Raw genomic sequence first — 25,413 nt, forward strand, 5'->3', positions numbered from 1 at the left:
ATGGATGCCACCTGGTGACCTTTCGGTGATAACGGTGTCAGGCACATGATAAAGGCTCGTGGTGACAGGCAACACCCTATGTTTACAGAACAATTGTCTCAGCATGGGTTCAAAGTGCAGATTGCCTGTGTTAATTTGGAAATCCTCAGAACAACTCAGAAAGGTGAGAGTGTGTCTGTGTTAAGCCAGGACGCTATTGCTGGAGGGCTGGGTGCCACAGCATATCACGTCGCTGTCATCATTGCCATCATCACCGTCAGCATCAGCATCTTTGCCATCATCTTCATCACCAGTCTTCCACTTCTTGGAATCTGCTATGGGCCAAGTTGTGGTAATCATTTCATAGGCTCGTGTCCTTATAGTGGCCACAAGGTCCTGCGGGATCGGATCCCTTGTTTCTTCTCTGTCCATCTCCTTGCTTACTCTTCTCTAACCTCGATAGGTTGCTTGCTGCGTTTGACTATACCAGACACATTCCCACCTCAGGACCTTTGCACTGGCTGCTTTCTCTGACTGGACCACTCTTCCCCACCTCCCCACCCCCTCACTCACCTGCTTCAAGTCTCTGCTCAAATATCGCCTTCTCAGTGCGACTCACCCTGACCATCTTATTCAATACTGAAACTTTTCTTTCATATACTCTTAATCTCTGCTGCTTTGATCTACATTTCCCCCTATAAAACTTATCTTTTAACACTCAGAATAACTTACTTATTTCTTAATGTCTATTGTCTGTTTCCCTTGCTAGAATATAAGCTCCGTAATGGTGGAGAAGTTTGTTGATTTTGTTTCTTTTTATATTTCCCAGTACCTAGCACTGTGCCAGACGAGCGTAGATGTTCAAATAATGCTGAATGAATGATTAACCCTCAGAACAACTCTATACAGTAGAGGTTATTTAACCTCATTTTATGGATGAGGAAATGGAGATTCAAAGAAGTTAATTCACTAGCCCCAGGTTACACAGGAGAGCTGCCAATTTGAACACATCTCTGATTGCAAAGAAGCTTTCATCCACCACTCTTTGTTGGCTAGAATCGAGTGAGGGGCTTAAAGAGATCATTGGGCTTGATTGAAGTTACTCCTTGAGATGAAGAAAGAAATCCCTCTTTTTGGAACCTAACCCCACATGTTCCCTGTGGGGTCAAGCCTCTTCTCATGAGCAGTTTGCCTTTGATGTAACGTTTAAGCCACAGTTAAGCCAACTGAGTTGAAAGTTCAACAGGTCAGCAGATTTTAGAACATCAGGAAATGGGGTGAAACTCCAGAGGGGGACTAACCTGTCTTGAGGAGCTCTTATGGGGATCATTGAAATTAGTCCTGCCTCTGTATTCACCCACCCCTGGGATCGACAATTTTCTGTGTGAGAACCCAGAACAATTTACTGCACTGGTCTGTTCAGGAGCCTCGTAGGGACCCTGCTGCTTCCCTGCCCAGAATCCCTTCCTTCTTCACTGGAAGCAGCCTCCTCATTTCTCTTTGGAGGATCACCCCTCTCCACTTACAGGTCATGTGGCTTGGGTGGGGCTGACACCCATCAGATTCAGAGCTGTGCATGAGACATAGTCTGGCCAACTGGGCAGTCCATCCCTGGGCCCCAGTGATTGGTTGAGGAACGGGTGTGAGACTCAGATGGGTTCAGTGAGAAATAGCTCTGGGACTTTTGCTGGAGCTCTTAGGAAAGAGTTCTTCTCCTTCGAGTGAGTTTCTGAGCTGGCAGAAGGCGAGTCTGGAGCTCCCTGTGGCCTTTTTTGAGACTACATGTGGAAAGTCTGTCTAGAAATGACGTTAACAAAGAGGGAGGAGAAGAACCGAGAGCTGGAAAAAGGTTTTACTGGCATATAATTTGAGCCCCTGGATCCAGCCATGCCTGAAATCAGCCCTCTACACTTCAAAGCTACGCAAGCCAATAATGTTTTTCTTTTGCTCAGGCTGGTTTCAATTTGATTTCTGTCACTGGCAATCAAAAAAGATTTCTGCTTAATCCAAACGGGTTTGGGTTTTAAGTTGGAGCAATAAACAAGCAGGATTACTTGTGTACCAACACAGTCCTAATAGGAAAGTCCACTAAAAGGGAGGGGATCGTTTCAGACCCTCCTTAATAGAAATGAATGATACTCAAGTCACTTTACAGCTACCTGTATGAGCCTGTGCTCTTATTCCTTTAAATAGGGGTTTGAGCTGGAAGGTTCATGTTTTTCTGCATTTGGGATCCCTCTCAGTCAAGAAGCCTGGGTCCTTTTTCCTCCTCTTTTATACCTTCCTTTCCCTTCCATTGAAACTTGCTGTGACCCAACTGTGCAGAGAATTAATCGCCTTTGTACTCCTCAGTGTAGCAGCCCTCAGCCCTCCCTTCCTCCAGATAGATTTCTATCTTCTGAAGGTATCCTTCTATGTCCTGTTCCCAGAGCCTTAAGTAGAGTGGACAGACTAACTCATACTAAAGTGTAAATGGCTAACAACTCAATATTTTAAGTGGAGTATTTGGATAGGGCAATACTTTAATCCAAAAGATGGGAATGGTAGGAAATGTTAGCATGGGATTCCTTTCGGAAGGAGTGGGGAGATTCCCAGCATGGTTGTTCGTCTGTTGCACCTGTATGTGAGTTTAGCCTCCCCCGTGTTGGAGGACGGTGGGGGCATTTTCCAAACCTCGTAGGCTGTAAAAAGTCAGAGGGGTAAAGGAGCAATGACAGTCCAGCCTGGGCCTCTGCATCGCTCCCCGCACTCCCATCCCATGGGGTTGGGCGTTGACACGCCGCTGACCGGCAGCCGAGAATAGCCTGGCACTGGTCCCAGAGGCCATCCTCCCCCATCAAGGACTTGGAGGACAGAACAATCCATGCCCTGTAGCAGGAGGGTTTCCACCTAGCACCTGATAAGCTGGAGCTGAGTTTAAAGAAAGCCCATCAGATGGGACATGTTTTCAGGAATAAGACGCCCCTATCGGTCCCAAGTTGGGGGGTGATGGAGACACTGGTGGACTTAATGCATTGCTGGCCCAGACCCAGGCTCTGGCGGCCCATTCCTCTCAAATTCCTCTGTAATCAGCTAAATTAGCCCATTGATAGAACAGCTCATCAAGGGGCAGCTCGGAGGAGGGATTGATGGACGGTCACCTTTTCAAGGGGCTCCGGACTGGGGGATAAATGGCCCATTTACTCATGAGGTTGCTATCGAGTGCTCTCCCTAGGTCAATAATTTTTTCTTTCTTGCCCTCACTTCCTGGTGCTGGGCAGAAAGAGGCCCATGCCATATCAGGTCTGACTCTTTCCCAAGCTGGAGTGCAAAGCTTGTCCTTAACCCACTCATTGCCGACAGAGTACAGCCATCCTATTGGAGGGGAGGTCTTTCCTTTACATACACTGCACATGCACAACTGTAACGTGAGAGGCCCCTCCCATAATTATCCTGCAGGAGAGAAGAAGTTGCAGACACTTAGGTCCCTGTGAGGTGTCTCACACGATGGGGCACTCCTGCGATTATTTTATTTAGACCAGCAAGGTCCTATTTAAGAATAACTTGGACATCAAAGCTAGTTCTTTGGAAGATTCCAGCATTCACCTGTCAGAACCAAAGAGACGTAACAGTAATTCCAGGAGCTATGACTCAGAACTGCCAGTATTTGATGTCAGTGTAAACAAGCCTTCTACAGATGGCTTTACAAACAGCTCTGTAAGCAGTGGTGTTGTAGAGGTCACATCGAGACACCTACAGGATGAATGAGGGAAAAACACAATTGTCCCAGCCGTCACCATGTTGTATTTATCAGTACCTGTGGTCTGAAATAACATTTCTAGTGATGGCGTATTGCATGGGTCAAAAACGGCTGCGTTTCTAAAACACTTGGGCAGAAGCGAACATGACTTGAGCTGCAACGCCATGTGAGATGGTACAGAAAGGGGCTTTCTTAAGACGACGGTGCAGGCAGAGTTTGAATGAAATTGTTTCATGGTATGTGAGAGTGGGAGAAAGTAGATTTTCTACATCAACATTATTTTATATTATATGTAATTTAAAAATATATGTCAAACTCAATAAATTACATATGATAAGTATAAACACTGGACTCCATCTAGGTCCCTAAAAGTTGTAAAGTCAAGTTATATATACATATATATGTGTACATATATATATGTATATATAATTAAAAATTATTTTTAGATGTTCCCATTGGGAAAAGCATGGGTTCGTCTTATAGGTGTGGTCACCTTGTATTTGGAATTCTCTCGTAGTCAGGTATATACCTAAGAATCTTGGGTATTTCTGAAGGCACAGGGATGATTTCGGGAGAGACCTGGATAATTTTTCTTTCGGTCTTAGATTTAAATGTGTTTAAACTTTTCTACTGTTTTTTTTTAATATGCTTGGAAAAACAAGCAAGGAAAAAAGAAGGGATGTTTGATTTGGGATAGCATTTTCCAAAGTGAATTCTGTCCTGGGAGCTGCTTCATGAGAAAAAGGGTTCCATCATCAAAAAGTTTGAGCAACAGTGTACTCAGTTGCACCTTTTTGAGGAGTCAGATATACTTGGCATATCAAAGGCTCTGAAATGTCTTGCAATAAGGGAATGTACCCAAGAAAACTAATTTAACTTAGAGCTCCCTAAAATCACTAGATCTTGAAACTCTTTTCTTACAAAACACTTATTACCATCACACAAAATAAAACTGAATGGTATCCCAGAAACAATGAATTTGAGCTGGCATTAAAAATTTCAAGGGAGGTCACAAATATGAAATATTTTGCACTTATATTTGGGAGATATAGTAGAGGGCGTCTAGGTATTTAATTGACCACGTAAGAGTCCATCCCTTTTTCTCTCTGACGGAGTACACAAATTGTGTACCGTGGAAGGCTTAGATTTTGTGGCCAGGTAGGCGTAGAATCAAACTCTGGCTTTGCTGCCATCAGCTGTGTGTCCTTGAACAAGTGTCTTCACCTCTCTGAGCCTCTATTGCTACCTCTATAAAATAGGGGACCAATCAGTACTTACCTTACAGGATATCTATAAGAGATGACATGAGATGGTACAGAAGTATCTAGCATCGTGCCTGACACTTTTAAGGACTCAGGGAATTATCGCTGCTGTTTACTATAATATTTCTTCTCACAGCCCCTGAAGTTTTGTAGGTTTGCTCACTTGGCCCAGCTTTATCTGGTTAGCATGCTTGAATTGAGTTGAAAAAAGAGGGATTGTAGCGATCAAGTTAGGGCAGACTTCATTGTCAAGGCATTTATCTTGGGAGTATGCAAATGACCTTGCCGATTCCCACCTGGAAGACTCCCTCTCCTATTCTCCACGCCACAGAGAAGAAACCTTGTCCCAGGAGTGCGGACACATCACAACCAGCTCACCAGAAATGAGGCTACTGGAAACTTCAGAAGTCATACAATTTCTTTCAGGAGAGCTGTCAGCTTCATTCATCAAAAAACGAAGCTCCACTTTATTGTATTTTAATGACGAAAGTCAAACATACACATGATAGAAATTCAAATACGACAAACGTCTGATGTAAACAGTGAGAGCCTCGCTCAAACAGTGAGAGCCTCGCTCTCGTTGACACTCTTCTCCGGGGGCTGGACACCGTGAAAAATTTGCCGGGTTTTCTTAAGGACCTTTTCAATATCATCATCATCATCATCTTACAAGCATCTTTTGAGTGCTTAATGTACCAAGCCAATGAAAATCCCTTCCATCCATCTCTCATTTCACCCTCACGCCACATTGCGCATGGGCTGGGCACTAGGGTTTCCTCTTATTTTACGGGGGAGGCAATTGGGGCTCAGAGAGGTTAAGAAAACCCAAGGTCACACAGCTAGGAAGTAATGGAACTGGGTTGTGAACTCCAGTTGGTTCGACTAGGGTCCATATCCTTAGTGATTATTACACACACACAGACACACGAACACCCCACAATTTTCTATCACCAGATAGGATCATATTATCCCTAGTGGTTTGCAACTTATCTTTTTTCCTTAGCTATATATCATGAACACCCTTCCTTGACAGGACCTATAGCCCTCATTCCTTTTAACAGCTTGCATACATTCCATTATGGGGAGGAACATAATTTATTTAACCAGTTTCCTGCTGACGGGAATTTGTCCATTTGTGACGGTTCCCTGTCCCTCCTTGGCCCCAGAAGGGCTGAGCTTCCTTCAGCTCTCCGGCTTTCAGAGGAGAATCAGCATCGTGTCTCCATCAATCTAAGCTATGTGGTCTTTAAAAATACATAACCCAAAAAATAAGGCTCCATTAAACAAACTTATAAAATATTAATTAGTTGCTTACCCTGCTCCCTGTTCAAGAGCATAAGGGTCATCCCCCCGGAACTTAGGAATGGGGATCTTCTCTGGTCTTCCGCCCTAGGTTTACAGGAGGGGTGTCACCCTCTCAGATATGGGGTCTTGAACCCAGTTAAATTGTGCATCTCGAAAGGAAAGGACTTAAGTAATTTGCTGAGCCATGAAGCATAGCTAAATGTACTTGAGTGAGTGAGCGTGTGTGTGTGTGTGTGTGTGTGTGTGTGTGTGTGTATTCAGGTACGCTTTTATCAAATCATGCACTGAACAAAAATGTGTTCAGATAAACTCTTAGGAAAACAGTGAATTGACCACTGATGGAGAGGCTGGGGAGTTCTGGGGTTAAGGCCATGGATGTGAAGCCAGACCACCTGGTTTGGAGGCTTGACTCTGCCATGTGCCAGCTTTGTCATCTTGGGCAGTCACTTAATCTCTCTGTGCCTCAGTTTCTTCATCTGGAAAATGGAGATAATAACAGTCCCTACCTGGTGGGGTAATTGTGAGGGTTAAATGAATTCAAATAAATAAAACAGTAAGTACCTGACACATCCTATCATACATGGGCTGGCTGTCATAGTGGTTAGATATGTGTACACTATTATAAATCTTTTAGAATTACACAATTAATATATGATATGATATATCATGATATGATATATATATGATATGATATGATATGATATGATATATCATATATGATATGATATAATATATGATATATGGCAGTATTGATTAGTAGCAACAAGGAACCATGCCCTGGCTCCCTCAAATCACCTGTACTCCCATGTGGAAAGAACCACTGTGAACACTTTGGTCTGTAACATGGCAAACATTTTCCTTTGTCGGTGGGCACTCTTTTGCACGCACACAGATGCACGCCCCTCCACATTCGCATGTGTGATTTAATTATACAAAACTTGTATCTTATGTACTCTTTTATAACTTAATTTTTCACCTAACAAATTATCAACATACCCACTGTATTAGTTTGTCAGGGCTACCAAAACAAAATACCATACGCTAGGTGGCTTAAACAGCAGAAATTTATTTTCTCACAGTTCTGGAGGCCAGCAGTCTGAGATCAAGATGTCGACGGGGTTGATTTCTTCTGAGGCCTCTCTCCTTGGTTTATAGTTGGCTGTCTTCTTCCTGTGTCCTCACATGGTGTTCCTTCTGTGTGTGTCTGTGTCCTAATTTCTTCTTCTTATAATGACATCAGTCATATGAGATTAGCATCCACCCTGATGACCTCATTTTACCTTAATCACCTCTGCAAAGATCCTGTCTTCAAATACTGTCACATTCCAGGGTACTGGGGCTTCGGACTTCAACGTATGAATTTTTAGAGGACGCAACCCAGTTCATAATACCCGTTTTTGGGACATCAGGTATTCTCTGAACCAGAAATCATAGATATATTTTGTCTTGTGTGATGACTCTGATCAGCTGGTATATCAGCTGGTATAGCCTGGAAGGTTCAGTGTTGTGAAGGATTCTGAGGTCCTCTCTGGGCACAGTGGGGAAGGTTAAGATGACCTCTGCTGTAGGTGAAGGCCTGGGGAGTGGTGATACGCGTGTAGTGGGTTGTGCTTTTGACTGAATCCAACTTGAGCTGGCCTGCTTTGTGACTTAGCTTTAGTCCATCTCATTACAGAGAGTCATGTTGTGTGGTAGCCACACCTGGAATGTGGCTTTGCCCACACCGGTTCCTCCCATCCTGACCGCCAGGGTGATAATGATGCTTCAGGAGTGGATGGACATGGTTGAGTCCATATGGCTGACACCACTGGCCACATAACTCTCAGCTCTGAAGAATCACCTGCAATGGGCTTGACTAGATTTTCTCCCCTCTGAAATGACCAGGTGCTTTGGATCATCTGGCCACAGTGACTGATGTTTATTCTGCTTGTGCCACTGCTAAGTAAGGCCTGATTTAGGGCAAGGAAATAGAGTCCATGTGTATCCTTCCTTGGCTCACAATTTCATTTTGAGGGACCCTAATCAATTTGTCAATATACAGTTTTTAGCTACATCCTACCAGTGATTTGGAGATCAGCAAGAAAAAAAAAAAACTTGTGGAAATAGGTTTCTATATCACTCATTCATTCATTTCATCTTTTTTTTTTTTTTTTTTTTTTTTTTTTTGCGGTACGCGGGCCTCTCACTGTTGTGGCCTCTCCCATTGTGGAGCACAGGCTCCGGACGCGCAGGCTCAGCGGCCATGGCTCACGGGCCCAGCCGCTCTGCGGCATGTGGGATCTTCCTGGACCGGGGCACGAACCCGTGTCCCGTGCATTGGCAGGCGGACTCTCAACCACTGTGCCACCAGGGAAGCCCTCATCTTTTATTTTAATTCAGCAAATATTTACTGAGCGCTTAAACATACAAAGCATTATAGCCCACTTAAGAAATGCAGAAAGTGAAGCAGAGGAAAGGTTAGAAACTCTCTCTTGTATTTGATGGTTAGTCCATTTTTCTTGACTCCCATCCCATTATTCTTTCTCTTCCCTCTTGTGCAGAAATGCACATCTTAAGACACCAGGAAGACCTGGCACTGAGAAGGGAAGTAAACAACATGTCAGCATCGGGGCAGGGCTGGGGAGAAAGCTTTTATAGATCAAATTTAGCTCCTGCATTACTCAGGTGGTGAAATGGAGTTTGTGAGAAATTAAATCATTGTCAAAGTCATATAGGTTGTTGGTGGCAGAGCACGATCCTGGAGCCAGGCATTCTCCTTCTTGGCTTGATCTCATTCTTGGGCATCCCAAATTTGACTCTTTTGTTATGTGGGAACCCCCAAATGTGTAGGAATCAGGTGTTGTTTTTGTAAGCATTTGCCAAGAAGAGTTACGTTCAAAAACTTTCCGCCTGAGGGAAATTGCCGGTCACCTGAAATGTTTCCAAGGGGTCTTTCAGTAATGTACATTCCTCTCACCTAGGCAGGAGAGCACCTGGTCCACCTCATCTCCATTCTCACTGGATGTAGCCATTCACAGTAAGGACAACCACAGAAACAAAACTTTGCTAATTCGATAGCGGGAAAGATGACATCACAGTCATTTTCATGTTTCCTTCTTTGACCTACAGTGTTGTTGTGCATTTTCTGATATGTTAATTGCCTGTATGTATTTACTCTGATCTGAATTGCCTATTCATGTCCTTTGCTCATTTTTCTATCATAAGGTTTCGCAAGTATGCTTTACATAGGAATATTAATAACTGTTTTTATAATTAAAACATGAACCTTGTGGATGCTGCAAATATTTCAGCAAATGTTTTTGTATGGATTAAGAGGCTTTGCCATTTTTAATCTTTGCCATCTCTGTGGTTATTCCACCAACTCCCTTCCTCCTAATTATGTGTATCTTGCTTATTTTTTTCTTGATTAAACCCCTCGGAGTTTTGTTTCTTTGCTTTGGATTTTTAAAATCTAAACTCACATATTTCTCCTTTTCTCTTTGTTAATAGTTCTTTGTATTTTCCTCCGGTTGTTTTTTGTCCTTTTCTAACTTCCTGAGTTGATGCCCAACTCATTTATTTGTATCCTTTAAAATCTAATAACGGTAGCATTTAATACTATGACTTGCACTTCTGATTACAGCTTTGGGCACCTCCCATGTGATTTTTAAAATACACAGTATTCTCATTATTGTTATTTTCCTTGTTGTAATTGTTGGGTTTGATTTCCTCTTTGTCTCATGCTATTTGGGACGGGCCTTTAAATTTCTAAATGGGCAGGGTTTTAAAAAATAAAGTAATATCTAGTTTTATTACCCTGTGGTCAGACAATTCAACTTTGAGCCAATGCTTGACATTTTGAGTTCAGAAGCTCATGTATCTGAGATAGGCCTGAGAATGCCCCTGCTCTTTGGGAAGGTCAGAAGATCCTCTGATCCAGGATGGAGTTGAAACTCTCTCCAGAGAGTTCTCATCTGTAAGCCTGGTGTGGATAATAGTGATGGTTGTTAAAAAGTCAAGGGTTAGAGGGGCAGCTTCAGAATCTGCTTTTTTATCCCCGCCCCACCACTGTATAGTTTAAAGCTGAAAGGTACCTGGCAATATTGGAGGCTAGAATTTTCTCCTTTTCAGTAGATGACGGTGTGAATGATATAGAACGTAATAGTGTTCCCTCACTGCAGGGACCTAGGGTTCGAAGCTGCTTATGCTGCTTCATCCAGAGAGAGTCCCAGGACTGAGTATGTTTCTTAGGGACTTCACCATACCTTGTGCTGGGTTCTCACTATACCCCAGAACTGTTGGTCTGGTTGATTACTCGCTACCCATAAAGTTGAGCTTTAAGAGGGGGGCCTAGCCAGTGGGCTGCAACTACCTTCTTGAGTCACTGGAAAGGCGTGTTGTTGAACCGTGGATTTTCATTTGAAGAAAAGAAGTGTTGCCCATTATAGCATCCACTTAAAAAACAGAGCAAGGGAGAGATTTTTATTTCCATATGGGTTATGTTAAGGAACGTGTGCGCACGTATGTGTGTGTGAATGTGTACACATACGTTAGAAAGAGAAATGGCCCTATTATGGGAAGCCTCATTAAAGAGGCCTGGAAAGGGTTAGTCCATTTGCAGACTATACATCTTAATCTCCTTACACAGCACACTAACCTGGAAGGAGACAGAGAATCTATGGCCAGAGGGACCCTGGCTTCATTCCAAGCCCTGGATCAAGTAGACCTTGCCTTTTCCCACCGGCTACCCGTCATTACCACTATATATTAATCTGGAGAAACTGTTCTCCCAGGGGCCCCAGGAAATGGGAGGACATGGAAGCCGGAGCAGAGTGGGGGAGACCCACGTCTCTCCTCTGGCTGCTGCTCGTTTGCTGGCAGGTGCATCTGGGGATTGAGCCCCTGGAAACTGGGGAGAGGAAGCCAGGAGCATGCTATAGCTTAAAGCAGTGCTGATAGGTTGAGCGGCCTTTCACCTGTTGCTGGCTGGTTCCCATGTGTGTTAACAGCTTCCAACTGGCCTCGTTATTTGAGAAACCAGAGGCCTTTTGACAAGGACCCTGAAGCTGTTTCTGCATACGCCCCCAGGTCCTCTCAGGGCCCCATTTTAGGTTCCGTGTCACAACACAGAGGAGGGGGAATAGGCAGGGGCTGGCTGCTGGGATTCTGGCTTGACTCCACCCGAAGTGTAACCTGTGACTAGTTGCTCATCCTTCCGAGCCTCAGTTTCCCCATGTGAAAGGTGTGCATGTGTGTGCGTGTGTGTGTGTGTGTGTGTGTGTATGTTGGGTTGGGTGGGAAACAGCAATTCCACCTACTTCTAAGGTAGAAGGATTAAGGGGAGAAGGAAGATGGGAACTTTTTATTTAATTTTTAATCATGTGTCAGGCTTTAGACTGGTACTTTCATGCAGATGTTCAGAACATCACTCATTTCCCTTCCTACCCTTGTCCCGTGCAGTGCAGCTTCCCCTCTCCCTAGTTCCCTTCTCTGCCTTCCCACAGCATCTAGTCTGTCCATTAGCCAGCCCCTTGCTTCTCAAAGTGAGCCAGCACCATGGGCATCACCTGGAAGCTTGTTAGAAATGCAGCATCTCTGGCCCCACCCCCGATCTATTGAATGAGGTGCGTCAGTTGAACAAGATCCCCAGGTGACTCCTGTGCGTCGTAAGGTCATCAGTCCTGCCCAAGAGGCTCTTCTCCACTTGTGTGCACGTGCTGGTAACTCAGGAGGCTTTCTCCATGAGTAGCTTCTGTTCTGGGCATTGGCATGAACAAAGGAAGCACTGAATGGGCCAGGCCTAAACGTTTAGTCACGCAGGGGACCGTGTTCTGGATACACAGTGTTCTCTCTTTGTCAGTGCTCTTCCAAGTTTTCTGATTACATCAAGAAGGGAGCCTCTGTGGGGGGCTTTATAAGGCTTGGTGCATTATAAAGGGGTCCTGACTCCATAGTCAGGAGCAGAGACAGCTGCTCAATCAGCACTAAAGATGTTCCTTGGAACTGAAGACAATTAAACCTGGGGGAAGTGGGTAGGAGTCCCTGGGATCATCTGAGGCTGAGAGTCCATCTGATATCCAGATGCTTTCCTAAATGTCCGGTCTTCCCAGTTAAAAGTAAGCTCCTTCATAGAACAAAGCCTACATTCAAAGCTTCATTTTGTATGGTCCCTCTGAGGGATGCACCATGTGTGCTCCAAAATTTATTGCCTTGACCTGGATTTTAGCCTGTTAGAGCAGGAAGGTGTCATCAAGATATTCCATGGTAAGACGTATATTGCAAACATGCTCCTATCCTTCTTGCTTGTGCCCAGGGCAGACATCACTAATCAATTATTGCACTCTTCCACTCTGAGCTCAGATCTGGATACAGCACTATAGACCATCGTCAATTGATGAGAACTGGTTTGGTCTGCATCAGCACAGTTGGCCTCAGTCCAGATCTCCTGAGTGCCAGAGAACCCGTCTGGCAGGTCTGTTTCTGAACAACCCCTCTGAATGCCCCTACAAGCTAAGTATTGGTAATGGTGATGGATGTAGTGAGGATGATAATTAGGGTCCTTTGGAGAGAGAAAACCTCTTTCTTTTTTTCGGTATGCGGGCCTCTCACTGTTGCGGCCTCTCCCGTTGCGGAGCACAGGCTCCGGACGCGCAGGCTCAGCGGCCATGGCTCACGGGCCCAGCCGCTCCGCGGCATGTGGGATCTTCCCGGACCGGGACACGAAGCCGTGTCCCCTGCATCGGCAGGCGGACTCTCAACCACTGCGCCACCAGGGAAGCCCGAGAAAACCTCTTTGAGTGTGGAATTGGAGACAGGAATGATCTCAAATAATTGGTTCCTTTAGCACAGATGGAAGGAATATGTCATTTTTGTTGTTCCAGCATCCATCATCCTTATTTTCTTTGGGAAACTCCACTCTTAGTTCTAGTGGTTCAGGTAGGATAGACATTATCTCCCTAGTCCAGGGACTAGCATGTGACCAATCAGAGCACTCCATCCCTCTAGCCTCAGTGATTGGTTCAGAGGAGAGCATGTGACCCAAGCCAGGTGTGTTAGACTAGATCACAAGGTTTAGTCCAAGTTTGAAGATGGACAAGGGTAAGTCCTTTGGACTTGGTGCCTCTTACTTTTTTTGTTTTGCTACTAAAGTAGTTGATAAGCAATATGAAGGATATAAAGGACACAAGCCTGTAGGTAGTGAATGTGGTTCATTATCTCATTGGGGCATCTGTGACCTTTGATTGTCTCAGTACAGTGGGATGTCTGCCGTGTCGAAGGTGGGAAGGATAGGGACTTCTTGTCTTTTATATTCCACCATATCATCACCCAGGCACAATATTTATTATATATAAGGTAATAATTCTCTGACTCAGAAACCACATGGTCAAGTTCTGAGGTTCTAGGCCTTGAACTCAGCACTGGGGCAATGTCTTCTTATCTGCATCTTTGCTGTAGGCCTAGGAGATTTTCACTTGGGACTTTTTAGCAGGCAGGTCTGGATATAGCTATATCATCCCAGGCTTCCATTCCAGGACTCATTGGACTGTTGGCAAAGAAGTTCTTGCTGTCTAGTGGAGTAGGATCTGGGAGGAAGTAAGCTTAGAGATACTATAAAAAAAGAAAGACCTCAAGCTCTAATGATTTCGCTTTAGCCCCTGGATCCAGCTATGCCTGAAGCTTGTTGCCTGTAGATTTTTTTTCAGTTAATTGGGCCTTCCCCTTTTTGCTTAAGCTAGTTTGAGTTGGGCCTCTGTCGCTTCCACAAAAACAGTCCTGACTAAGGCAGATGGAAAGTGGGGGTGTATGAAGTGTCTTGTTTGAGTTGTATTGCCACTCAATATTCATCACTGGAAAAGGTAATGGCATGTGAACCAGGAAACCTCCAGCTTCAATCATCTCCCCACAATCACTCACCTTCTTGGAGTAGCAGTTTCTGCTTCTGTGGTAGAAGAGGGTTTTGCTGGATGGTTGCTAATGTGATAGAGACACTCTAAAGGCAGAGGAGAAATTCCTCAAGAACAGCCAGGAACAACCAGATAAGCTACACCACAACACTAATGGTCTGAGTCCTACCAACAACCCTATGAGGTAGGTACTGTTGTTATTCCCATTTTACAGATGGTGAGACTGAGGCACTGAGGCGGGGGGAAGTAATTTGCCTAGGGTGGTCTTGCTAACAAATGGCAGAAAGAAAGAAAGGGGAAGAGAGAGGGCAAGAGAGAGAGAGAGTGAGAGAGAGATGGTGGAGTGCTTTGCCTTGCAAGCCCTTTTCCACGTGCATGAGACTGGCAGATTACTGGCCCAGGAATAGGTTCCACTGTGGTAGCTCATGCGGCAGCGCTCACCATAAAGGAAACAACATCTTCTTGGGTGGGTGCACGTGCTTATACCCACTTGGCTGGTGTAGACTCCAAGTTAATCTACCGATCTCACTAGCTACTGCCTATTTAATCAGGTATGCTTTGTTCACATTTAAAATATGCTGCATCTGACAAGATCCAGGGATGGATACTGAGACAAGTGGGCCAAAGTCTGAGAAGTAGGCTATTTATCTAATCTCAACTATAGTATCTCCTCCAAGACGTTTATTCATTACAAAGGGGTAAATCGTAACTTTATAGTAGAGAAACCTGGCAGACACCCATATTAACCGAGTGATCAAGGTTAATATCACTAGTAAATTAGACATCACAACATCTTAAACCTCTTGACACAATGCACTGAGAAGGATGCACCATTGTTTCTGTAGCATTCTTGCCCCCAAATGCAAAACCACGCTGCAATCATGGGAAAAATCAACAAATCCAAATCAAGGGACATTCTACTCAATAAGTGGCCAGTCCTCCTTAAAAGGCAAAGAAAGACAGTGGAATTGGTACATATTGGAGAGGATTAAAGAGAAATGACAACTAAATGTAATGTGGGATCCCAGATTGGATCCTGGAACAGAGAAAAAACATTAGTGAAAAACTGGTAAAATCCAAATAAAGCCTGTAGACTAGTTGATAGCATTGTACCAATGTTAATCTCCTGGTCTGGATAATTGTACTTCAGTTATATAAGATGTTAACATTTGAAGCTGGGTGAAGGGTATATGGGAACTCACTGTACTAAGTACTTTTACAACTTTTCTGTAAGGCTGAAGTTATTTAGAAATAAAAAGTTAAAAAAAAAACCCTGATGCTGCATCTGTATTTGTAAGCCAAGGATGTGGAAAAACTGGCAATTTTCACATACTGCTGGTGGGTTGACAAGTTGAGAAATAAATTTAGAGGACTGAGGAATATGTATCAAGAGTCTTATTAAACATATGAGTCCCTTTGCCCTAGCAATCACATTTCCAGGAATTGACTTTAAAAAAAAAAAAAAAAAAAAACAGGAATGGTGTGCAAGATGTATGAACGAAGATGTTCATTGCTGTGTTGTTTATAATATTGAAAAATTGGAAACAATCTTTTTTTAATCTTAATTTTATTTTTATTTTTTGAGGCAATAAAACAATTTTTTATTGAGAGAAAAGATGCAGGGAAAAAAAAGAAAACCTTGATTACAGTGTGTATTACCATTATTTGAAATGAACATTTCTCTCATAATTTTCAGGGTTAATTACATTTTAGGACAGATTGCCAGTTAAAAATTGGAAACAAATCTTAATGTCATATTTAAGTGAAAAAATGTAAATTACAAGATAATATGTGTCGTATAATCTTATTTATCTAAAAAAAGTCTTTAAAGTCTGGAAGGACGCATCAAACTGGTAACTATAGCTATCCATGGGAGGTGAGATGAAGGAAGTATTTTTATTTTCTCTATATTGGAACTTTAACATACATCAGATATATTATGGGGGAAAATGAACGTATGCCCTTCTTTTTGAGAAACAGGCATGAAGGACTGCTAGGAATAAATGAAGTCAGCCCTTCCCTTTGCTCCCCCGGCTGTGGGGTTTTCCATGAGTGACTCCTAATATCAGGCCCCTGATTTGCCTCCATCAGCTAGAGCTGTAAGCCCAGCCGATGGGAGGGAATATGCCTGTTAGAGAAGCTGCAGAATTGCAGGTACTTTCTGCTGACTGTGAACTCAGAGCAAAGGTTAAGGCATGGGTCTGTCTGGGTAATCTCCTGGCAGGAAGTGGTCTGGTCCGCTTGGGTTGGACTCTTGAAAGTAGGAGATCACTGCTCCCTGGGGAGCCCCCGATAGAGCCTCCACAGGAACTCAAAACCCAGAATGGGGAAGGAGAAGGGAATTTTAGAGGGCAGGGGAGGAAACAGGAGAATTCATGAATCTAAATTCCAGGCATGGAGCATCTTACTTTCACTCTCCACCGGGAGATGGTGGATAGGAACTTTGGGGGAAAGATGAATTGACAGAGGGGAAATTCAGCAGCAAGGGTTAACACCTACCTATAGCTACAGAAACAGAGAAAGTACTGAGAAATAGCTGTGGAGCTTAGCCCTCCTTTGATGTTTGGGGCAAGTCATGTAATTAAAAAAATTTTTTTTATTGAAGTATAGTTGATTTACAATGTTGTGTTAGTTTCAGGTGTAGAGCAAAGTGATTCAGTTATATATATATATATATAAATTCTTTTAAGATTCTTTTCCATTGTAGGCTATTAAATGATACTGAGTATATAGTTCCCTGTGCTATACAGGGTTATCTATTTTATATATAGTAGTTTGTATCTGTTAATCCCAAATTCCAAATTTACCCCTCCCCCCTTCCCCCTTTGGTAACCATAAGCTTGTTTTCTATGTGTGTGAGTCTATTTCTATTTTGTAAATAAGTTCATTTGTACATTTTTTAATTCCATATATAAGCAATATCATATGATATTTGTCTTTGACTTCACTTAGTATGATAATCTCTAGGTTCATCTGTGTTGCTGTAAATGGCATTATTTCATTTTTTTATGGCTGAGTAATATGCCATTGTATATATGAACCACACCTTCTTTATCAGTTCATCTGTTCATGGACATTTAGGTTGCTTCCATATCCTGGCTATTGTACATAGTGCTGCTGTGAACATTGGGGTGCATGTGTCTTTTCGAATTAGAGTTTTCTCTAGATACGTGCCCAGGAGTGGGATCACGGGGCAAGTCATGGATTCTTTCTGGGCCTCGGTTTCTCCATCCACAAAATGGATGCGACACTATCCCAGAGCGTGGCTGTAATGATGCAAAATGTGATGATGCAGACGACGCACTCAGCACGATGCCTGGCATACAGAAAGGGCTCCCCAAATGGTACCCGTTATTAGAAATGTTGTTATTGAGGATCTTCCCATTGTCTTCTCTCATGGTCCCAGTCAACTGGGACCCACCCCTTCCTTATTTATAGTTTATACCAAATACTTTGGCCCTTAAGTATGTGTTATCTTGGATGGTTATTTAACCGTTTTGCATGTGATGTTCACGTTCATGCCACTTACGAGCTCTACCTGAGTTGAGAGTCAATGCTGCACTTCTGATACCGAATGCGGTGGTGAGCATAAAGGAGTACTATGGCCAGTAATCATTTGATAAAGTGGTTGGAATTTTTCAGTTTTTGGGTCTGTCTAGGTGGGGCGCCCCAGGTCTGACTTCCAAGTTGGAGTAGAGTGACTTCTTTTTTTTTTTTGCGGTACGCCGGCCTCTCACTGTTGTGGCCTCTCCCGTTGCGGAGCACAGGCTCCGGACGCACAGGCTCAGCGGCCATGGCTCACGGGCCCAGCCGCTCCGCGGCATGTGGGATCCTCCCGGACCGGGGCACGAACCCATGTCCCCTGCATCGGCAGGCGGACTCTCCACCACTGCGCCACCAGGGAAGCCCAGAGTGACTTCTTAAAAAGTAAACATTCCTTAAATTTCTTTCCAGAAAAATCCCTTATGGGTATTAGCAGGGAAGGACCCAGGTTTTCTGGGGGCTAACAAGTGTGTATAATCCGAGAGGCCCTTTTAAATAATTTGAACCCCAAATTATGATTGCAGAATTGTTAGGGCCTAGCAAGGACTCTGTGTGTGTGTGTGTGTGTGTGTGTGTGTGTGTGCGCGCACGCGCACACGCACATACAACAGAATCATCCAGGGTATGTCCAGGAATTAAAGGGATACAAAGAGAAGCAGCCTCTCTGTATAGGTCTGGATGAATATTCATCCATTCATGAGTGAGTAAATGCTGCTGAAGGTTGTGGCTTTGGCTCTTTTCTCTGCCTCTTTTGTATTTTTCTGGGATCATTTATCCACTTCAAAAGCCCTGTGGCAAGTCTCTCTGTCTGGTACCAGTCTGGGTGCCGAGCACACAGCAGAGAAGGAGGCCTCATGGAGCTCATGGTCTAGTGGGGAGACAAGCGCCCCAAGAGGCAATGATTGTGCAGGGCAAGCTGTGCACAGGGGCAGGGGGCGCGGGAGGAAGGGCATCTAACCTGATAGGGGAGTCAGTGATTTCCAAGCTGAGAGATGAGGATGACAAGTGTTAGCTGGAGAAGGTGAGGGTGGGGTTAGCAGCAAAGTGTCAGCTGGGGACGCGGAGACTTGAGTAAAGGGAACTTGCTCCAGGCGGGGGTCAGTGATCCCTCCTGGGCTCTGCCTGTTTCACACTGATTCCTTCTTCCCTCATCTCTTGTCTCTCCTCTCCTTTCCCTCTGTCGAGACACCTTTTCTTACCTCCTCCACCCTAAAGCTCAGAGTGAGAGTTGGATAACTCACTTGGGCAGAAAATATGGATGGGAAAACTTTCCTCTTCATTTGTGCAGTCCCTTGAGTGTCAAGCCCCAGCTTGACACTGATTCTCCATGGGAGCCAATGAAGAAGTGAGACAACAAAGACCCTGCACCTTTGCTCAAGCCGTGACTCCCACCTGGAATACCATATGCTGCTTTATATCCAAGTGTGTCCCGACCTTTAAGGTCTAGCTCAAATGCCACCTCCTCGATGAATCTTTCTCTGATTTCCAAGATGGGACTGACCCACTGTTCTGATACCCCCCAGCCGCCATCTGAACCCTTGTACCTGCATTATAGCACTGAAGTCATTCTGCTGTGTATGAAAATCGAGGGAGTAGGGTGTAGTGGTTAGGAGCTTGGCTTTGGAGTCAGATGCATGTTGGGGTCCAGTGCTAGCTCTATCACTTATTTGCTGTGTGACCTTGGGCAAATTACCTGGCTCCTCTGAACCTCACTTCATTTATCTGTTAAATGAAATGAATTCTGTAGAGAGATGCCATGTGTAAAGCATTGGCTGCAGTGCTGGCCATAAAGCAACCACCAAAGCATTACGAACTGCCATTGTGGCACGGTTTGCATATCTCTCTCCCTCACTGTACGCCTCCAAGGAAAGGTCCCGTCCCTCGTTCACTTCTGCATCATAGTAAGTGTCTGGTAAATATCAATTGAAGAGAATCCAGAAAGTACCTCCTCTACCCAGAAGAATCTTTCAGCAGCCTGCCTGGAGGGAATGTCATGGACTTCATTTAGTGAAATATGTATTGAGGACCAGGGTCAGGGATTTGGGAGGACACAAGCCCTGGCCACATGGAGATTCTATTTTAGAGGGGAAGGCTGGTATTAAAACAAGGACCCAAGAAATTATTTAAATACAATTGTGGTAAGTTCCAGAAAGGAGAGGCACAGGGACTACCAGAGTGTATGCAAGTGGCCCTTGATGAACTCTGGAGAAGGTGTCAGTGAAGGTTTCCCTGAGGGAGGGATGTTAGATGAGATATGGAAGATGCACTGGAGTTAACTGGGGGAAGAACTTTCAAGGTGGAGGGAGCAGCTTGTGCAAATGTCCTGGGGTGGATGGGAGCATGGAACATTGGAGAAGAGGAGGAAGGCCTGCGCGTTTGGAGCCCAAGGGTGAGGGGTCGCGTGGGGTGGGATGGGGCCAGAGAGGCGGGCAGGAGTAAGACTGTGGTGGGCCATGGTGAGGAATCTGGATTTTATTCTGGGGATGACAGTCCAGGAAAGGACACTGGAGGCTGAACAGGCACTCAGGTGCCTTCTGAACCCCTGGGAATGTTGGAATGCCCTTGGCCTCTCTCCCGCCTGGGACTTACCGGAGAACCATCTCAAGCCTGGGAATTCCCTCATAAGGCCCAGGATATGGCCAGGTAAACAGAATGTCATCATGCAGCCCCCTCCAGTCACATGAGCCATGGAGGCACGGGGTGGGGGAAGCAGTAGAGAGTGGCGGGGATTTCCACAACTTCCTTCACACACCAAGGAAAGGCCACACCAGCGACCAGGGGGCCAGAGTGGGAAAGGAAGGGACATTGTTGAGGAGTAGTGGCGGTGAACTTGGCTCAAATCCTTGCCACGTACCAGACTAGTTATAGAACTTGTCTAAGCCTCAGTTTCTGTCTCTGTAAAATGGGTATAAGAACAGGGCGCATTCCCAGAGAACTTGTAGGAAATTAACTGAGATTAACTAAGTGTTTAGCACAATGCTTGGTGCTTAGCATGTACCCAGTTACTCCCCCAACCAGGGGAAGCAATTCCTCCTCCAAGAAAAACCCATGAACACCAGGCTGTGGTTGGCTGCTGTGTCACATATTGTTGTTGTTAATACTTTATCTCTAAGCATCTTATCCATCTCTATCATATAAGCTTTGGAGAATATCTTTTTAGCTGAAACATGGAAGACGAATCTCCGTAGTGGTTGAATGTGGCTTCAAATCCCATGGGTGTGCAGTAGAGTTTCCCCCCAGCAAAGCTCTCCTTGTGGCCCCACTAATGTTCTCTAGACACTCCTATCCATGGTTTTTCTGTGTCACCTCCACCTGTGATACACTTTCCTTCTTCTCCTTCAGTCCAAATTCCACTAACCTTTAGGACCAGCTTCAAACACACCATCTCCCTGAAGACTCTGAATGTTCTATTCATCTATGTCCTCTTTGAAGCCTTATATTTCAGTTCTGAGCTTTCAATTGTAGTGTCTCACTTCCTCTACATGATCTTGGAGGTCAGAGAGATGAGTCTTTCCTCATTGCTGCAAAATGGCTGCAGGGGCTCCAGACCTCACATCCTCTAAGCTTCTTGTACAGAGAAAAAGAGAACTTTCATTGGCCTGATTTGGGTCAGATTTAATCTATGGACCAATCATGGTACCCAGTGAATGGGTAGGGTGATTAGTTCAGACCCGGGATTGGCAAAATATTTTCTTAGACAGCCAGACAGTAAATATTTTAGGCTGTGAGCCATATGATCTGTATTGCAACTCAGCTCTGCTGTTATAGCATGAAAAGAATCATAGACCATATGTAAATGAATGGGCATGGGTGTATTTAAATAAAACAAAAGTTTTGTTATTTACAAAAGTAGGTGACTGGCCCTTGGGCTGTAGTTTGCTGACTCCTGGTTTAGACCAGTTAAAGCCCCATCCCTGGAGAAAGATGGACCCAAAGTAGATGGACTGAGTGTGTGGAGGGTCTGAAAGGAAATTCAGTGTACTAGTTTGCCATGAGAAAAGTTAAGGGTTGATGGGCAGAAAAAAGCAACTTATTGACTACAAGGATTATTGTCAAACAAGGGTCCCCTAGCTATCAATCAGTCTCATGCAATGTATTTAAGTAGCAAGAAGAGAAACAGGTTTATCTTCTCAGAGAACCTCCTTACTCCCAAGGGCTCCTCCCCACGTCATGGGGAGGAGGGAGTTGGCTGGGAAGCTCTCACATTTATGTATATCCTATATCTTTCCAAAGCGCTTTTAAATTTACGATTTCAAAGTCTTCCTGTGAGGCAAGAAGGTCAAGCATAGGTATTATCCTTGTTTTACAGGTGAGGACACTTAACCTCTAAGTGTGAAATGGAAGACTTGAAGAAGGAAACAATATATCTTAAATATTGGCCATACAAGATTAGTAGCATATGTACCCCTACTCCCCACCCCATTCTCATGGCAGACATCAGTAATCCATCACTGCTTCCCACTGAGCTCAGATGGTATCTAAGAGGCCTTGCCTCCACAGGGCTCTAGGCAGCCAACTCCCACATGATCAGAGATGGCACATGAGAGGAAACATTTGTCATTTTGAGTTGACCATGTAGTACTTGCGGAATTACCAAGTTACTCAACACTCCCACTTGGAGCTCATATTTATTGAGTGCATTGAGTGCTTATTATCTGCCAGGATCCATGCTCATCTCATTTATTTTTTGTCGAAGAGTTTTAGGTAGATGTCCCAGGTGCTGTCCCTGTTCCACATCTTCTCCAGTCAATTCTGATTTCAGCCTCAGCAGTGGTGGACGGTTCTCTGGGAACACAGACACACCTTACGTTGACAGTCTCAAGGACTTGTTCCCTGGATTTCTGCATTTGTCCCAGGACCTTCTCTGGTGCTCTGAGAGCCTGCTAGGTGGCACCCAAGCTCTTTCTAGAAGTGCAGGGACTTAACCAATAGACCACTGAATAAATACTCCATGCAAAATCAAGACCCTGTTGCCTGTGGCAGAGACCTTGATAACACAGTTATAAAAATGGTCTTTTTCCTTCCTCATTTGCTCACTCCTACTTTCTGAGATCACGTTCCAAATAAATTACCTGCACACAAGTTCATGACGTAGGGTCTGCTTTCGGGAGAACACCAACTAGAACAATTAGGACATCAACCAGGACAACCATGGGTCCCCATTTTGCCTATTCGAAAACTAACTCTAAGAATTCAGATAACTTCCCCAAGGTCACACAGCTGGTCTTTCTGATTCTAGAGTTCATGCTCTTACCCACAAGGCAGTACTACCAATAGGACTTCAGACCACAGTTGGGCACCAAGCAACAGTGTCCTGGTACATTCAGCGCTACATTTTGGTAGGTGAAAGAAGCTAACTGGATTTGACAAAGAGGAAATGAGCCAGTTTTCACTCTTAAAAATAGCCTGATTTTCAGTCATCCCTTTCAGGAACAACCACGCTTACCCAAGGAAACACCACCAATGTTTCAGAGAGAGTTTCTAGGTAATTACGGTACTTCACTAAATCAAATCCCATGAGAAGAGTATGGCAAAGATAAGCCTTGCAAAGCCCACAAAATGGAAATTATGAGCAGGCATTCCTCTGTCCTTTATGGTAGCAGTTTCAATCCAGGTCAATGCCTAGGTACAGACAAGGGTAGAGGATGTGGCCAAATGATGCTCCATAAGGCATCAAGGGAAACTCCTGCCTAGTTGAGTTGAGGCTGAAAAGTGTGCCTTTTGTTGACTGTTTAGTTCCCAGTGCAGGTCTGCTTGGTCAGGGGCCATTGTGGCTGGATCTTTTTTCTGATGGTCAATAGATGCCCAGTTGCAACTCTTCTGAATAGGAAGCTCTAATGCTATGTCCTAGTTTAAATACAGTCTCAGAGACCACTAATGTTTACTGATTTCCACTGAGTGCCAGGGCCTGCCCTAAGCATTTTGCATCCATAATCTTGTGTATCCCTCACCATAATCCAATGAAGCAGGTTCATTTCAAATCCTATTCTATCAATGAGAAAACTGAACCTCAAAGAGGGTAAACCACTTGCCCAAGGCCACCGAGTTCTTAGGTGGCAAAGCTAGGATATGAACCCAGGTACCTTTAAGCTGAAATTCGGTTCTCTGTGAACTAAAATAAGAATTTTTGGTGGGAGAAAAGTCAGCTGGTTTCAGCTTGACCAAATGTGAAAGCAGTTTAAGTTCTCTCCCTTCATCTATTTAAATCTATTTATTGATAATCCCCCCTGAGGATTATCCACCTGTGTTAGGTGCTGAGGTTAGGACAGTGAAGCAAACAGGTCTGTCCTTCTCTTGTGGCATTTAGAGGTTAGTGGGGTCTCAGTGATAGCTCAGCGACATTCCAGGCTCAAATCACCTGTGGCTGGGTTAGGAGCACAGGATAGCCCCACCTGAATGCCTTCAAATGCATTCTCCAAAGGAGGAAGGATTTTCTGTTACCAGAGAAGAAAGAGAGAGATGTGAGACTAAGAAAACAACACTATCATTCAAAGATGCTTAACACTCTTTGGGAAGAGGGGTCAAGAAAACGTCCTGAAGAGGCTACATCTATGTTGAGGGATAAGTAAGAGTGAGGCAGCCAGTGAGTGGGCGAGAGGACACTGGCGGTGTTGGAAGACTGCTCCAAGGAAGGTGGGCAGAAAGCTTAAAAGCCTGGGGGCCAGGGGGCACTGCAAAAATGTTGGTATAGCCACAGCTTGGATTGGAAGGAACGGGGACGGGGAGCATGTGAAAGAGATGAAACTCAAGAGGCTGGACAATGAAATGCTTTGTACACCATGTTGAGGGCTTTGGACTTGATCCTGTGGGCAATGGGGAACCATTGAAGGTTTTAGACAGGGAGTATGACATGATCAGATCTATGGTTCAAAAGATGGTTTTGGGAAAGCTGTCTTGTTCACAGCTGTGTCCTCAGTACCTAGAACAGTGGCTGGCACATAGTAGGTGCTCAATAAATATTGGTTGACTGGAGAGTCTAGGTACAGATTGCTGTGGGTCATCAGAACCTCTTTTTCTCCCCCGGAAAGAAAACTAACACTGAACATAGATTTAAAAGTGCTTTTGGATTGGGGGTTCAAAGCAGTGTAAGTGATAAGAATATTATGTCATTTTCCTCATCTTGTCTGCTTTCAAAGGCTTCTGTCCTGCTTTATTCCATACCCGTCAGACACCCTCATTTTCATATTTTTGCCTTTGTATTAACAAGTGGGCTGTCCTAACTGCCTTCCACACACACAGGCACTGATTCCTGGAAGCGGAGGGAACCTGCTGGATGTTGGCAGCCACGGCCCTGGGTATATTTCCTCTCGGGATCAAACTACCTGTAAGCAGTTGTGCTGCTGAAAAGAAACATTTCTTGTATCAGGATGTGCCTGGTTAATTTCAGACCTTCAGGCTCAGGCAACCCCTTGACATATCAGAGCAGAAAGAGAAGAGGGAGAACTCCATTGAAAATGCTGGCATCCAAACCAATGTGTCATTGATGGAGGTGACAGTCGGATGTAGTTTAAAAAAAAAAAAAAAGGGATAGATTTTAAAGTTACACGGTCTTGGTTCAAAACTCCAGGCTCTGCCACTCGTTAATTAAGTGGCAATTTAATTGCTCTATGGCTCAGTTTTCTCCTCTGCAAAATGGATATAACTTTTCTATTTTGCAGGTTTTTGTGAGGATTAAATGAGCTAAAGTAGAAAAAAAGTGGTA

The sequence above is a fragment of the Delphinus delphis genome, chromosome 13 (genome assembly GCF_949987515.2).
Source record: "Delphinus delphis chromosome 13, mDelDel1.2, whole genome shotgun sequence".
NCBI lineage: Eukaryota > Metazoa > Chordata > Mammalia > Artiodactyla > Delphinidae > Delphinus > Delphinus delphis.